The sequence below is a fragment of the Perognathus longimembris genome, chromosome 1 (assembly GCF_023159225.1).
Source record: "Perognathus longimembris pacificus isolate PPM17 chromosome 1, ASM2315922v1, whole genome shotgun sequence".
Classification (NCBI taxonomy): domain Eukaryota; kingdom Metazoa; phylum Chordata; class Mammalia; order Rodentia; family Heteromyidae; genus Perognathus; species Perognathus longimembris.
The window spans coordinates 85777306-85791629 of record NC_063161.1 but is presented as its reverse complement, the minus strand read 5'-3'; positions in this window follow the sequence as shown (position 1 = coordinate 85791629).

Below are 14324 nucleotides of genomic sequence, written 5' to 3'. Positions count from 1 at the left end.
GCATGGCGTTCCTATTTTAAAAACCTAACATATATGGTGCCTTGTGACCTGGGAAGGGCTTAAGAGTCAGGACAGGTGGAATTCCCTTGTGTTTTTCTCCTTTTTTCTGGGAGTATCCCCAATCCTGATGGCCCTTTTTCCACGAACTGAACTGCTGCAAGATGCCACGTGGGACTTTAAACCAATATCATTGCTGGCCTCCACAACCATATCCACACTACTTCTCTACTCTAGTGAGTGAAGCTGCTGCTCAGGTTCTCTGTCGCTTGGTACCATGCCAGACAACTTCCCAGGCCCAGGGCCTGGTCACCTCCGGGGCGGAAGACGCTAGGCTTTGGGAGCTTGGCCTTCTCTCTCTCCAGGGGGCACTGGGGGAAGTCAGGACTCTGCTTCTGCCAGGTAAGCTCTCATTCACTCACCAGGCCAACTCCCTCCCGTGCTTTTAAAGGGTCCCTGTGGTCACAGTCACACCAGAGCTGGGACACTGCTGGCACACCTCTTGACAGTGCAATGAGGCCTGCCCAAAATACTTGCACAGATATAGTTTCTGACGCTGCAGTGGTCAGAAGTCACCTATATTCAGGCTCTCTTTGCTCTCTCTCTCTCTTTCCCTCTTCCTTTTAAAATCTCTTCCTCTTCCTTTTGCTCCCTCTCTTGTCTGCCTGGTTGCTTGCTTACTTTATAAAACTCTTAAGTCATACCATCCTGATAACAAAGCTTCCTCCTTTCACAGGCCTTCGAAACTGAGGCTCGACCACCAAGGTGCTTTGTCAGCAAAGGTATTTAAAAGTTGTCCATTTTCTCTGGCATTGACCATGTTGTGGATACTAGGTTTAACAGGCACCATCATGATACCAGCTCAGGCGCTATTATGCCATACCACCTGTTCTCTGTTAGTGTCCTCTCTCCTGGCCCTCCTCCAGTCACCATGTCATCCCACTTGAGCTGAATCAGTTTGTCAAAATATAGTTTCTCCATTTGTTTTTTTTGTTGTTGTTGTTGTTGTTGTTGTTGTTTTTTGGTCAGTCCTGGGCCTTGGACTCAGGGCCTGAGCACCATCCCTGGCTTCTTCCTGCTCAAGGCTAGCACTCTGCCACCTGAGCCACAGCGCCCCTTCTGGCCGTTTTCCATGTATGTGGTGCTGGGGAATCGAACCGAGAGCTTCATGTGTAGGAGGCAAGCACTCTTGACACTAGGCCATATTCCCAGCCCTAGTTTCTCCATTTGATAATTCGAAAATTTTTGTTTGCTAGCAAAGTTTTTGTTTTTCTGATCACATGGTTCTAAAATATTGGGCAAAATGTCATTTGCTGCTGGAATTCCAAGAGTCTACGGCTGAAATTCATTTTTGCACACTGTAAAACCTATGAGCAGTGTGTATGTGTGTTCCACATGTGTCTGTTGTAAACGTATTATTAGTGAAGTCTTGGAAAAGGGAATTGATGAAACAGTGTAGGGAGAAGATGGTATGGGTATGTCTTAAATTGGTGCAAGACAAAGCTTGTTAAATTTGTGTATAATTGTTACCTGTGATATCTGCTAAAACTCTCATCACATCTACTAAGTTTTGTCATTGCAGAATTCTGGCAAGTATTTGTTGGTCAATTCTTGACACAGTGCAAGTAAGATCTAGTCCTCTTGGTTTCCTTGTTGCTTTGATTGGGAATAAAAAGGGGCTTTGTGGCAAAAACTCCTTGGATTGCAGTTTGAAGCCAGGCTGGGCAGAATAATCTCTCTAACACTCTATCTTTCAACTAACCAGCAAAGAGACAGGCTGAAAGCATGGCTCAAGAGACTCATCTCTAACCAGCCAAATGCTGGAAGTGGCACTGTGGCTCAAGTGGTAGAGTGCTATCCTTGAGCAGAAGTGCTCAAGGACAGTGCCCAGGCACTGAGTTCAAACCCCTGTGAATGCCAACTCGGGTAAGCCATCCCAGCAACAAGCACCTGTTGTGCCAGGTCGCGAGACAACCACCAAGAAGGCCACCGAGACTCAGACGTTCCGAAATGCAAAAGCAAGGCAAGGCTTTATTCAAGCGAGCTGCAACTCGGGCCTCGTCCTCCCCACCGACACAGCAGAGGTTAGGAGGGAGCCCTGAGCTGCGGTTACACAGGGCTTATAAAGACAAAAACAAAGTTACAGCAATCAGGTGTTCAAGCAAGCAAGATTAGGACATAGGTACAAATCTGATAGGGCTCGAGGCATTCTAGGGGTGGTTAGAGTTAAGCATTCCCAACGGTTAGAGTTCTTGACTGGCTGGGCCCTAATAAGCTTGCCCTGCTTATCTCAGGTTCACGTGGTAAAGTGGGGTTCATGTGGTAAAGTGGAGCCTGACTTCAAAGTCTGGCACTTCATTTCCCCCTTTTCTCTTTGGTACCTTGGGAGCCAATCATGGCTCCATTCTGTCCATTTCAATAGCTTGCATATCTAGGGGATGATATAGAGATAAGGCATGGGCCAATAGGGCCCAATGTTGTAACCAAAGGGCCTGTCACCATTTCTCACAAGTACAGTCTCTGTACCTCTGTTTTGCATGCCTCTAGTTTATCCTGCCTCATCTTCCCAAAAACAACTCTGGTCCCTTGGTTTTAAAGGGGGGGCTGATGGGTGAAGATCATCCATCTTCTGTAACTTCTTCAGGCTGACTCAGGGGCGTTGACCTTACCTAGCCAGGAACCTATAACCTTAGTCTACTTTACCAAGGGACTGCACACATCAAACTGGACAGGACTCCTGCTCATCACACTCGGGAAGTCGCTTATTCAGGTTCGGGTCCAAGTGATCTGGCACATGCCAGTTGCCTGTGGCCAGATCACATAAGTCTACTACTAAGTCTGGCCACCAGGTTCCTAAGGGGGCTTCCTTAGTTGCTAAAATAAGGGGGTCACCCCACTTTGGAGTGAGCTGCCAAAATAATTGGAAAGGCTGGTGAGGGTTAACGTCAACTTTAGCCAGGGTAGCAAGGAAAGAAGGCAAAAAGAAAATTATAACAATATTCAGTCTAACTTTCTTTTTTTGAGGTGAAGGCGAAGCGGCTGAGTCGGGTGCTTGGAGACCTCCCATGTTCCATCATGGTAGTCGTCGTCCAGGACAAAGGGGTCAGCTGGCCTGGTGTGGAAGCAATGAACCCAAGTGGCGATGCCATCTAGGGTCCCTTCCACCATGGTTCTAAGGATTTGGGATTATGCCTTCGGACGAACACCCAGTCCCCTGGTCTGAATAAATGGGGGGTAGGGACAGAAGAAGAATCATATAATGCCTTAAGTTGGGGTCACATATTCTTGTGCACGAGCTGCAAATAATCGAGTTTACACAAAAATTCAGCATCATCCAAATCAGCAAGCAATTCAGTCTGAAGGCTAGGGATAATGGGCGGGGGGTACCTGTACATTATTTCAAAAGGAGTAAAGCCAAGCTGATAGGGAGAATTTCTTACTCTAAGCAGAGCAAAAGGAAGGAGTGACACCCAGTCTGCGCCAGTCTCTAAGGCCAATTTAGTTAAGGTCTCTTTTAGCGTCTGATTCATTCTCTCTACCTGTCCTGAACTCTGGGGTCTATAAGCACACAATGCAATTTCCAATCCGTCCCCAGTGCAGCTGACTTACTTTTGAGATGAAGGCCGGTCTGTTGTCTGACCCAATGGTGGATGGAAAGGCATACCTGGGTAGGATTTCTTCCAGGATCTTCTTAGCCACTACATTCGCAGTCTCATGCTTTGTTGGATAGGCTTCAACCCATCCTGAAAAGGTGTCTACAAAAACTAGCAAATATTTGTATCCAAATTTTCCAGGTTTAATTTCTGTGAAATCTACTTCCCAATACACGCCTGGCCTATCCCCACGGAGGCGAGCTCCTTTAGTAACTTGCTGATTGGAAGCATTGGTAAGCTGACAGGCCTTGCAATTTTTAACAATATCTTCAATAAGTTGGTCTCCTTGTCTAATTTTCACTTTGGAGTGTCGGAGCAAGTCCTGCATTCTTCGGGTTTGAACCCTGTCAGGGCAGGAAAGTCTGAGAAACTCTTATCTCCAATTAAGTACCAGAAAACCAGAAGTGCGGTTGTGACTCAAAGTGGTAGAGCACTAGCCTTGAGCAAAAGAGCTCTAGGGCAGCACCCAGGCCTTGAGTTCAAGCCCAAGGACCACCAACACCAAAAGACTTGTGGATTACTTTTGAATTGCAGATTTGTTCTCCTTTGTCCTATATGTGGATTGTGCAGGGTCTAAATGCTCTGATTTAAGATCTTTTATCTGCTATGGCTCTTCAGACGATCTTACCACTGGGGAAGGAGATAGAGACATCTACTACTAGAGCCTGATAACAGTGAGGTATGGCTGCTTATCAGCCATCGATTATCTTTAGTCTTTAGAACACCGGAGACTCAAAATGACTTCTTCCTTCTGTAAGGGCTGACCTGAAAACTGGAGTAGTGTTAAAATTATAACAGCTTCTAAACTCTGGTGATGATTCCATAATAGAGGGCTGCACCCCCACCCATGAGACTAGTTTCTTGTAGTTTGACATTTAAAAATGTAGGGAGCGGGGCTGGGGATATAGCCTAGTGGCAAGAGTACCTGCCTCGGATACACGAGGCCCTAGGTTCGATTCCCCAGCACCACATATACAGAAAACGGCCAGAAGCGGCGCTGTGGGCTCAAGTGGCAGAGTGCTAGCCTTGAGCGGGAAGAAGCCAGGGACAGTGCTCAGGCCCTGAGTCCAAGGCCCAGGACTGGCCAAAAAAAAAAAAAAAATGTAGGGAGCACTTGTTCACCTCTATACCTGGGTAGCAACCATGGTAATGGACAGTAAAAAATGATCATAGGCATAGACTATAGAAATAACCATAATAGTAGTAGAAATGTCATGGTAACTGTTGGGTTGGTTTACTTATGATTGAGTACTGGATTGTTTTAGCCCGCTCAAGCTTGCTTAGTGGTAATGGGAAAACATGGTCGCAATTGTTCAAATAAAGTTAGTACTAGGTCAGCCTGACCGCAATATTCTGTTTCTGTAAAAGGCTTGCTTAGCCCATTTGTGACTTGCTCTACCCCCATCAGTGCTACGTGATGTTGTCAATTTCTGCTACGTGATGTTGTCAATTTCTGATATCGAGGCCAGTTCCCGATATCAAAGCCAAAATAGGTAACTGAAAGGGTAGATAGCCAATGGAAATAGGACAAGACTTGCTTGCTAAATGTCATCTGCCAAGTTGGAAATACCCTGCCCCTGTTGTAATCACAATAAAAACCCTGCCTATCTGAGGGTTGGGGCTCTCAATTCAGATCCGCTGTGTCGGTGACGGTTGGGAGCCCAGGCTCGAGCTTGCAATAAAGACTCTCATGCGTTTGCATCAGTATCGGCTCCTTGGTGGTCTTTGGGGACCAGAGATCTGGCATAACACCTTCCTCTGGGTTTCCTGCGGAGTACTAGAGGGTGGTTTTCTCTTTTTCCTTTGTAGTCACATTTCCCATTGAAAACCTTAATTTCTTAGTGCAGATCTGCAGCATAGAGAACACTTTTAATTTAAATTACTGACAATGAGGACACAGGTGGCTTCCAACCTCTGACCACCTCTAAGGTTTTTTATGGTCAGGAATCCCTAACCTTTTGTTCTTGGGACACATTTTTCAAGTTGTTCCAGGATAGGCTGTTTTTGTTCATTGCCTCTCCTGTCTATTGAAAGTTGCAAAAGCCACTCAAGTGCTATATCCCATCTGGTCATCCAACTTTGTAATTGACTGCATTGGATTTGCATCTGGGTGAGTGAAAGCCAAAACAAAGAAGTCACTTCATCTCAAAGTAGCAAGAACCTAACCTTATTACAGAGCTAATTCAAATGTCTAAGCTTTATCTGAGACTGAGGCGAATTTCTTGCAGTTGTGAGCTACTTGAGAGGCTCGGAGTCCAAACAACATGGTATAGGTTCTGGCCATATCACAGCAGGGTGGGAGCTGTGTCCAAGTTCATATTAATACCATGAGATTGCCTCCCAAATATATCCCTAAAGAGGAACATGAGCCAGTAACGTGGTTTGCTCCAGATAGTTCTTGTATATACTTGTTTTTAGAAGAATTATTAGCATTAGTCACATTCTCAGAAATGACTATATTTAACTGACAAATTATATGGCCTAGTGAATGACATCAAGATCAAGCCATATTTTCTGTATATATTGAACTCTGTTAAGTTTTTATGTTCTTAGAAGCATGATTCTTGATAGCTACAAGGTAGAAACAACTAAGTGTCCATTGATAAATCAACTGATAAGCAAGATGTGAAACCTTTGTCAGTAGACTCTTTACTGAGGCTTAAAAGAAGGACTGGAATTCTAACACAAACTGTGACATGGATGAAAGTTGAGGACATTATGCTAGTGTAATAAACCAGTCAGATAAAGACATATACTGCGTGAGCCTACATTGTAAACCATGTGAGGTACCTAAGCACAGCAAGAGCAGTAGAGGTTAAGGTGCTGAATTAAAAGATATAATGGCTACTGAGTTTCCTGTTTGTAAGATGAAAAGAGATCTGAAGTGGGATGGTGGTGCTCATTGCACAACATAGTGCATATACTCAATGTGATTCATTTATTTTATTTATTTACTTATTTTTGATGATCCTGGTGTTTATACTCAGGTTCTTGCATTTATAAGGCAGATGATTTACCATTTATACCACACCCCCAGCCCTTTCTTTCTCTGCTCCTTTTTTCAGATATGGTTTCATCCTTCTTGCCTGCCAGCCTGAGCTCTTGTGCCTTTCCCATGCATGTTACATAACAGAGACAACAGGCACCCACCACCATTCCTAGCTTATTAGTTAAGATGGGATCTTGCTACCTCTTTCTCAAGGTGACCTGGAATTGTGATGCTGCTGATCTCCGCCTGCGGATTTGGTGTGATTACAGGCACAAGCCACTTTGCCCAGTATACGGTTTTAAAAGTTGGTACCACTCAATGAATGAGACAAATTAATTACCAAGCAAATTCCCTTCTGTGAAAGTGATGGTGGCTTAGTCCATTTTTTTGTTGCTACAACAGAATTCCTAACATTGGGTAATTTATTTTAATAATTTCTTACAAGAGGAAGTCCAAAGTTGAGGGGCTACATCTAGAGAAAGTCCTTTTGCTCTCAAAATGACAGAAGGCACCCCAAGAAGTAGTTTGTGATTCTTATAAAGTCATTGAGAGCATCATTGAACCCTACCCTAACTCAGCTTACTCCCAGAGAATTGGGGAGAACCATAAAAAAATTGCTTCAGCAAAACTGTCAGTGATTATATGAGAATGTCCCATGGATGGAGACCAGGCTCTTAGCATAGCTGCATGGCTCAGTGGAGAATTCTCTTGGCCATGTATTCCCATCTTCTCCCCAACTCTGGACAGGTATATGAAACTTAGGTCTTTTTTCTGGGTCAGTCCTGAGGCTTGGACTTGGGCCAGGATGCAGTCCTTGAGCTCTTTTGCTTAAGGCTAGCACTCTATCACTTTGGGCCACAGTGTCACTTTTTTTCTGGTGGTTAATTGAAGATAAGAGTCTCATGGACATTCCTGCCCTGACTTCCTTTGAACTGAGATCCTCAGAACTCAGCCTTCCCAGTAGCTAGGATTACAGGTATGAGCCATAAGTGACCAGCAAGGCCTACCTTTTTACCTGCTTCAGTTTCTTCTCTCTACTTTGTCCATATCTACAATAGGAAGCCTTGATTGATACCAAGTTTAGCTGTTGAGTGTTTATTTTACTTTTTTAATTTACCTTAATTTTTTTGTGCTGGTACTGGGGCTTGAACTCTTTTTTTTCAAGTCTTGGGGCTTGAACTCAGGGCCTAGGTACTGTTCCTGAGTTCCTTTTTGCACAAGGCTAGCACTCTACCACTTGAGTCATAGCACCACTATGCATTCTAGGCAAGCACTCTACCACTAAGCCACATTCCCACTGTCTATTCTCTGCCTCCCATTACCCTCACAGCAAGATAATCCTGTGTCCCTCACTGTCACAAAGCTGTTTGTGTGAGCTTGAGGATGTTCAAGTGTCACAATGGACAGTTACTCACTCACCTACCACTCACTAAGCACTACCATGTGCTAGGTTCAGGGCTAGTCCTGGAGGCTGCACAGTGAATGAGACTTGGCTATGGCACTTGGAATGCAAGGATTTGTGACAGAGATGGCCATATAAACTAGATAATTATAAAATAGGTGGTAAGTCCAATTGCAAGTATTGTCATAGAGCATTATGAGGACATAGAAAACAGGGAAATGAAGTCAATCTGGGCCTAACTAGGAGGTGAGGGGGACAGGGGGAAAATTAGAGATGAGAGATAATATTTGGGTTCACTTCTGCCAATGTGGGTAGGAAGGCTGTTTCTCCTTTTTTCAAGGCTCCTTATAGGAGCCTGTGAAATCTTCCTTACCACCATCGCTTACAGCTCTGACTTCTCTAGCTGCCTGTGCCTCATTCCTTCCCAGGGAATATTCTTTGGTTTGTTTTGTTTTTTCCAGTCCTGAGGCTTGAACTCAGGGCCTGAGCACTGTCCCTGGCTTCTTTTTGCTCAAGGCTAGCACTCTAACACTTGAGCCACAGTGCCACTTCCGGCTTTTTCTATATATGTGGTGTGAGGAATCAAACCCAGGGCTTCATGTATATGAGGTGGGCCCTTTACCACTAGGCCATATTCTCAGGAATATTCTAATAGAGACATGGACGAGATTTTTTTTTTACCCCCATCATCCCACATATTGTAGTATTCTTTCTCTTCTTCGACATAAGTCTAGCTTAGAGGATATATAGATCTGGGAGACATGATAATTATTTTGGTCAGTTTTGGGGCTTGAACTCCACACTTGGGTGCTGTCTATGAGCCTCCTTGTGCTCAAGGCAGGTGCTCTACCACTTGAGCCACAGCACCACTTCCTGTTTTTGAGTGGTTAATTGAAGTTAAGAACCTCATGGACTTTTCTTCCTGGGCTAACTTCCAACTGCAGCTCACAGAGCCTGAATCAAATAAATAATTTTATAAACCTTTGTGAATGTCTTAGAACATTATAAATTATTCGAAAGTATTTCCTTATTTTCAAACACAATCCGTTTGTCTTTGAATTACTAAGGCTTAGCCCAAGAATTGTCATATTATAATTACTATTTGCCAAATTAATAATTCCTCTGTAAATCAAATTCAAACATTCAGAGATAAAAATGGAGAATGGTTAAATAAGAAGTCACCTGTAAAAATTTGAAAAAAAAAAAAAAAAAAGAAGTCACCTGTAGTCAAGACAAACTTACAGCCAGCGCCACCTTGTGGCCAAAGAGTAGATTCTGGATCCTGAGCAAAGAACAGATTTAACTGTGATTCTGTTAAAACCATATCTTAAAAAGAGTATATTAGGGGCTGGGGATATAGCCTAGTGGCAAGAGTGCCTGCCTCGGATACACGAGGCCCTAGGTTCGATTCCCCAGCACCACATATACAGAAAACGGCCAGAAGCGGCGCTGTGGCTCAAGTGGCAGAGTGCTAGCCTTGAGCGGGAAGAAGCCAGGGACAGTGCTCAGGCCCTGAGTCCAAGGCCCAGGACTGGCCAAAAAAAAAAAAAAAAAAAAAAGAGTATATTAAAGCTGGGTGCAATAGCCCAGGCCTATAATCCAGCATCTCAGGAAGATGAAACAAGGTTTTCCTAAATTCCAGCCCAGCCTGGTTACATAGTCAGACCTTCAAGAAGATGGGAGTAGAGATGTTTGTGTGTTATAAAGACTTTTCTGTTGAATGTTACTTTTTGACTTTGGATATTTTTCAGATAAGGTCTTGTGCCTTTACCCAGGCTTGACTTGGATCTTGATCTTCATACCTCTGATTTCTGAGTAGCTGGGATTATAGGAATGCACCACTATGCCTAATTTAAAATTCATTCTTTTTAGTGTTCTATTCAGAACTATGAGAAATTATGTAATTGTTCAACCAATACTATCATCTAATTTTTAGAGTGGTTTCAGAAATCCCAAAAGAAACTTGATGCTATTTAAATCCCCTCCATCCTCACTCTAGCCCCAGAAAATCACTTTGGCTTGCTTGTGGGTTTGACCCCTAGGTTAGCTAGGCAGGCTTATGAAACCCCAAAAGATATCTAATCTGAATTTACCTTTCCTAAGCCCCGAGTAATAGGCTATTTCTCATAATATGAAGTTATTGCATAGCTTCCTATAGTTATTTCTCTCCTCTTTCCTTCTTTCCTTTTCCTTCCTTCCTTCTCCTTTCCTTCCTTCCCTCCCTCCTTACCACTTTCCCTTCCTTTCCAGTTTTAAAATGTGTTTTCTAATCACAAAGTAGCAAATTATCATTGTAAAATACTCAAGAGCACAAATATTACTAAAGAAGAAAATACAAACTACCCATAGTTGGTCCTGTCCTAGATGAGACTACTATGAACATACTTAAATGAACCAAATATTCTTTTTTCATAAAATAGGGTCATATTATAGTCCCCTTTTTTCCTAGTACTGGGTCTTAAACTCGAGGCCTAACACTTATTCTACTTGATAATTCATGGCTGGTGCTCTAAGAGTTGAGCTATGCCTCCAACATTGCTTTTTGCTGGTTATTGTAGATGCACTCTCTTAGACTCTTTGAAACTCAGACCTCCAGTTCTCAACCTCCTGATTACCTAGGATTACAGACATGAACTCTAGCACCTGGCTGTAGACATTTTTTGAAGAATCCCTAATTGTTTTTAATTTAATTTTTTAGAATATAGAATTTTTTTTAGAATTACATCAGTCATTGGCAGTCCTTTATTTACAACACAGGGTTTGCTGAAATAAATTCAACCAAGGATTTGAAATGTTGTGGTATATCTGTATTGGTAACTACATAACAATCCATCCAAGACACATGGCTTAAAATAACAATAATGGCCAAATGCCGGTTTTTCATGCCTGGGGTGGAATGCTAGCCTTGAACAAAAAAGCTAAAGGACAGTGGCTAGGCTCTGAATTCAAGCCCCAAGACTATCCTCATCCTCTAAACCCAGTTATAGCTGTCATCATATAAAGTTGGCGAGCTTAGCCATTTCTAAATGGAGGTGATGGTTCTCTGTTGAGGCTCAGCTGAGTCATCATCTGCAGGTGCCGGGGGCTTCATGAACTGATATGACTTTATTACATGTCCAGAGGTTGATGCTGGCCACTGACTGCCCCTGGTCTCTAAGAATGTGAAGGAAAGCCATGAAGCTTCTGAAGGTATAGACTGCACTTACACAGCCTCATTCACACAGTGCCACTTGCTAGTGGTCAAAGCCAAGAATAGGGCCAGCCAGAGTAAAATGCAGTAGATTGAACTGCCACTCATTGATGAGACAAATTACAATTGTACAGGCCTTTCAGTCACTTTTAATCCTTTCGGTCACTTTTAATCCCAGTCCTGTGTTTAACTGGCACAAAGCAAATGACCTCAAAATGTTCATCATGTTATTGTCCTGATCATTATTAGCTTTTGTCTCCTTGGTGAAGAATATTTTCTTGAGTTTTGTTTTCTGAAATACAAAAAAAAAATGAGCTTTTATTTAGATGAAAGAAAAGGTGTTCAAAATGTTAGACCAAAATAAACAGACAGTCCATATCAGATTACTTGAATTTGTATTAAACATGAACATACACTTAAAAATGTCAGGGTGCTTCATAGAAAAACACTTAGTTGAAGTATAATTAGTTGTTTGGGTTTGGTTTTATTTTTAGTGTGTGTGTGTGTGTGTGTGTGTGTGTGTGTGTGTGTGTGTGTGTGTATGCATTTCCTGGGGTTTGAACTCATAGCGTAGGCCTTGTCCTTGAGATCTTTTGAACTCATAGTGAGTGAGGGCCTTGTCCTTGAGATCTTTTGCTCAAGCCTAGTACTCTACCACTTGAGCCACAGCCCCACTTCTGGCTTTTTTTTGTGCTTAATAGGAGATAAATCCTATGAACTTTTCTGCCCTGGCTGGCTTTAAACTGTGATTCTCAGATCTCAGCCTTTTGAGTAGCTAGGATTACTGGTATGAGCTACTGGTGCCTGGCTTATGATTAGAGAGTCCCTGCTCCCCCCCACCCCTTGTCTTTATTACTTTTAGTTGATAAATAAAAATTCTATTATTTATGGTTTAAAAACATGATATTTTGAAAAATATTGTACATTGTAGAACTGTCAAATCAAGGTAGGAGTTACACAGGACCTTAACAACTTTTTGTGGTAAGAACACAAAATCTATTTTCATATTTTTATATGTACATTAATTTTAATAGTATATTAGTTTTATAGGATCGATTTTATTTTGACATTTCCTCATATATACAGTGTTTCAATCTCATACTTTCTATTACTTTTTCTTTCCCTCTTCCCTATATCCTGAAAGAATTTTAGTAGGTTTTATTTAGTAGATTTTATTTCCATACATACAAACTTTCTACTTTGACCACATTTACTTTCTTTGTTTACCTAACCTCCTTCTGATACTACCTACCTCCCCAACAGAGCCTGTTTCTTTTTTCTGATCAACAGTTTTCTCTTTTTATGTTCTTTTTTTCATTTAGGCTTCTTATGCTGTTTTCATTTATCTTTGTGATGTATTTCAAAAGTATTTACATTCTATTTCCCTTTTTCTTCCATATTTCTGAGAAGTCTTTTAGTTAGACTCGTATTCTATGTTTATCTAATAGTAAAACATAATTAATTGGTAAAACTTAAACTTAGAGGAAACAAAATAAAAATGTAATGTGAAATATAGTGTCCCTTTCATAAAATTCAGTTTTTTATGTTACCCACTTCTCTTTGCATTTCATCTGATTTTTATCATTAATTTTTACCTTCTATTGATTTTTTAGGAGTCATAAAATAAACTCCCAGCACAATGTCCCTGGTAAGATGTGAAAGTCTGACTACAGTCAGTGAGGTACTAGAATATCAGAGATGTTCGGTATGTATTTAAAAATGTTATGATATTATATACCAGAAACTTTACATTTAAGATTCATAAAAACTCAGATTATTACATCTGGGCATGATAACTTATACAGGACTCTAGGCATTCATACACAAACAGACAGACTAAAGGAGGGTACTCTTAGGTGAGGAACCCAAAGTTATAACTCTTTTGAACATTTGAAAAGCTATTTATTGAAATGAATTCCAGGAAATGGAAACATGGTGGGTTTTTTTTTTTTGCTTGTTTTTAGGTGGGAGTAGTGTCTGTTCTTTGTTTTGGGGCTTTTTTATTGTCTTTTAAGGCAAAAAGGGTCACAGAAATGGAGGGAAGAGGGTAAACAAATGCAGATATGATATTCAATATACATTATGCAGAAAATGAACTGTGTAACTTGTGAGCAGGGATAGGAGGGCGGAACTGGGGAAAAGGAAAGGGTGACATTGTCCAAAAACAACTGTACTCATTATCTGAATTATGAAATGATATCCCTCTGTACAACAAACACTTTACTAATAACAATAAATTATATATATATATATATATCCTTATTCAAAAGAAGTAAAGTCAGCCCCACTGAGCTATCTTTCATGGTAGTCACTCAGAATTGTAGAGATAGAAAGATCTGAGAGCTGGCTTATTTTATAGAAAAGAATTTAAGTGATATATATAAATAATGATATCTAAAAAAAATAAATAAATAAATAAAAATAATGATATCTAAAATTCCACATTTTAGCATTGATTTGGTTTTCCTATGCAAAGGTATCTTTTGGAAGAGAAATGCTTCTGCTTATATAATTATTGGTTGTCTTAATTGTCCCAGGCCTTGGGATCTGTCAGATGATTATATTTACATGGATTTCATGACTTTTTTCTTGTTTTTCCACTACAGCTGCCAGAGTTATATATATCTGTTGAGAATTTTAATAAGGAAAGTAAGAAATCAAATCTCCTAAAAACTCAGAGCATTTCACTTAAGGAAGCACAGAAACTACTTACTAAAAACCTGACTGCCATTTCACTCATTCATGAAGCTGGGGCAAGAAAAGAAGATTCCCAGCCAGTTTTCTCATGTGCTGTGTTTACAGCAGAAGGAGAAACTAAGAAAGAAGGGACCCCAAAGTCTATGACTGAAGTCCTTTACCACAGCCTGCTAATTAAGTCCATGGCCCCCGTGGAGAAGCTCTCCAGGTCCTGGAAGAGACTAGTCAAGGACAAAATCCATCCTCCTGTGCACACTTTTCCTTATGAAATTTTTATTGATGAGACATGTGCTGGGCCTGAGTATACCATTCCAGAAATTAGAGAGCGTGCCAAAGCACTCAAGGGTTTGGGCCACTCTACTGGCTCCCCAGAGATGAGCTTTCAAAGTAAACCTC